This window comes from Mirounga leonina, unplaced genomic scaffold (genome assembly GCF_011800145.1).
Source record: "Mirounga leonina isolate KUSES-001 unplaced genomic scaffold, KU_Mleo_1.0 Mir_168, whole genome shotgun sequence".
Lineage (NCBI taxonomy): Eukaryota > Metazoa > Chordata > Mammalia > Carnivora > Phocidae > Mirounga > Mirounga leonina.
Window position 1 is genome coordinate 2,390,839 of NW_023270426.1, and position 3,395 is coordinate 2,394,233.

Sequence of the window (3,395 nt, forward strand, 5' to 3'; positions counted from 1 at the left end):
GGGACTGAGGGTGCCCGGCCCGGCGCGCAGGCCCCGCCCCTCGCGTGACCCCCGGACTGAGGGCGCCCAGGCCCGGCGCGCAGGCCCCGCCCCTCGCGTGCCCACGCCCTCCGCCCCCGCGCGCCCCCGCTACTGAGGGTGCCCCGGTCCGGCGCGCAGGCCCCACCCCTCGCGCGCCCACGCCCTCCGTCCCCGCGCGCCGCCGGGAGGGAGCACACGGGTCCGACGCGCAGACCCCGCCCCTCGCGTGTCCACGCCCTCTGCCCCCGCGCGCCGCCTGGAAGAAGAGTACACGGGTCCGAGGCGCAGGCCCCGCCCCTCGCGTGCCCGCCCACCGCCCCCGCGCGCCCCCGGGACTGAGAGTGTCCCGGCCCGGCGCGCAGGCCCCGCCCCTCGCGTGCCCACGCCCTGCGCCCCCGCGCGCCGCGTGGAGGGAGAGTATACGGGTCCGGCGCGCAGGCTTCTGTGCGGGTAGGCTCTTGGGCGTGAACTCGCAGAGGGCGGCCCCGCGGCAGCCGGTCCCAGGAACCCTCCTGGGGTCTCTGCGCAGGAGGACGAGAGGGCCAGAAGGGGGGGGCGGAGGAACGGCAGTCGCGCGCGACGGGGGGGGGGGGGACTGTCACCCAGGCGAAGAGGCACGCTCCTTGCGCAGCCGCGGCTTTTTAACGGCCCCGGACGCCCTGGCCTGGAGGCCGTGGGTGCGGTCGACGCCAGTGGGTCTGCTCCGCACAGACGTAGGTGCTGGGATGAGGGCTGCAGTCGTTGCCTTCGCGTATCCCAGACAGGAGCCCCAAAACTCTGAAGGAAAGAAACCCCGGGCTTACCCAAACCCTAGACCCTTCCCGAGGTTCTGCCGCTCCCCCCGTCCTCCAGGCTGCCCCCTGGTTTCTCTGGGGCCCCTTCACTGACTAGTGCTGTCGTCGGCCTTGGGCAGGGAGGCGGGGCGCATCAACCCCCGCGAAAAAGCCGCCGAGGTACCTCTCTAGGCTTCCCTCCGCCCACCCGAAACAGACTGGAATTCCGCTGACTATGAAGGGAGAACAAAAAAGCAATCAAGTAAAAGAAGCAAAAAAAGCCTTGTAAAGCCAAATACCTAATTCTTCCCTATCTACCTCAAGCCCCCAGTCCTAGTCATACCCTATCAACCCAGTTCACAACTCCTCTCCACCTCCATTTTTTAATACTCAGGCAATCCCTACTCCCTGCCAAAATTTCCTCTCCCTGTACTTCACCTGACAACCCTTCAAGTCAGTGCTTTTCAGTTTTCCCCCTGAAATACCACTAATGACAAATGTGATAAACATTTCCCCTCTCACCACCCACATGGCATTCATAAGTCAACCCTGAGTCACCAGTGTCAAGGGCAAATTTACTTGAATTGTTCCATTTTATATTTTAAATTGATCCAAATTTGCATTGTTCTTCATAAATACGTGGTGTACTAAGACAATGTGTTAAATTGGCTGAGTTTAATTAATTTTCTCCCCAAATTATCAAGTATACATTTCAAGAAAATGCACCAATCATTTATGCCACAAATATTTGGTATCATCTATGTACCGGGCAGGAGGAATATAGCGTGGTTCCAGTCCTCATGGAGATTTTGCAGTCTAGTCCCAGAGAAGACAATAGGAATGAGACAAGCAAGGCAACTCAGGATCCGTTCATTGGTAATGATGAATGAATGAAACAAGCCAAGTGGGGAGGAGTGCTAATTAAATCAGAGAAGAGATGGCTCCTCCCACATGTAAAAGGTTTTTCCTGTGGCTTCACACCCCTGAAACGTTTGGCATTAAATGCTGGTGTTTTCAAGGTCTTGAAACTCTGACTTCTTTAGCTTACTCAGCCATTTCCCTGGATATCTAACCTATGCCCAGCATACCCACACATAACTCAGCAAGTTTAGAAATGACTTGAACATGATTAATGAACTTGACCTGATTGATATACATAGATTATACATAGATTATGGCACCCAATACAATTTCAGGACACATATTTTTCAAGTACACAGGGAACATTAACAAAATCAGACAGTAACAAAATTAGACCATATTTTTGGCCACAGAGCACATCTCAATTAAAGAAAAATCTAAACAAACCAAAAGATTGAAATACAGGACAAGTTCTCTGACCACCTAGGTATTGGTGTGAAAAACAAAAAGATAACTAGAAAAACCCCTATGTTTGGAAATTAACACGTTTCAAAATAATCCATGGGTCAAAAAAATCACAACAGAAATCAAAATATTTTGGTCTGGATGTTATTAAAAATACCTTTTATCAAACCTCGTGGGACATAACTAAAAATATAACTAGAGGGGAATGTCTAGTCTTAAAAGTACACACTAGAAAACAAAGCCAGAGAATCAACTTTCTAAACATCCATATCAAGAAATTAGGGTGGGGGAAGGGAACAAGAAATGAAATCCATATAGAGAAAAAAATGGAAATAATGAAAATAAGATCAGAAATCAAAGAAGTAGAAAAAGTAACTGAGGATCAACAAGAGCAAAAGATGGTTCTTGGAAAAGACTAATAAAATTAATAAGCCACTGGTAAAACTACTCAGGAAAAAAAGGGACAGAAAAACATATCACACTACAAGTAAAAAGGAAGCACTGCTACAGATAATAAGAAATTTAAAAGATGAAAGGTATTATTAACAACCTCATTCCAATAAACTAGGTAAAATGAGCTGGGAGAGACAGTTGTCATGTGTCTCTCGTGTTCCTCCATGTTTTGCTGGGTATATCAGGAATGCAAGACCCTGACGACTCCTTATCTGAGCCATTTCCCAGGCTGGTAAAGTGAGCAACCTTGAGACATGAGGTGATGTCTCCCTCCAGGACAAAGGACAGGCTTGCTTACTGCTTGCTTTAAAAGTGGGGGGTTCCTCAAGCTCTGCGTTCCTCAGACGTGACACAAACCCACTATGTGTAGCACCCACCTAAGCCTCTTCACGTCACCCCCGTGGGACTTGTGAGCAAGAAGAACCACTGCAAATGTGCTGACAGTAACGCTCATTGCCATGCCATGGGTAACCAAGTCCTTTGTCTCTGTGCCAGGAGTCTTGTGTTTTCTGCCAGCACGCATCAAACGGTAACAGGCTAATTTATTAGATGGTAAGTGGGCTAAAATCAAATCCCAGACCTGACAAAATGGATAGGAAGGATTCTAATGATGATGGAGCGAAGATGTCAAATCTCACTGCCCCCCACTGTCCGCCCTGTCGAAAAAAAAGTAAACTGGAAAAAATCGTCAAAAGAATCATCTCAGGGACGGCTGGGTGGCTCAGTCGTTAAGCGTCTGCCTTCAGCTCAGGTCATGATCCCAGGGTCCTGGGATCGAGTCCCATATTGGGCTCTTTGCCTGCTTCTCCCTCTGCCCCCTCC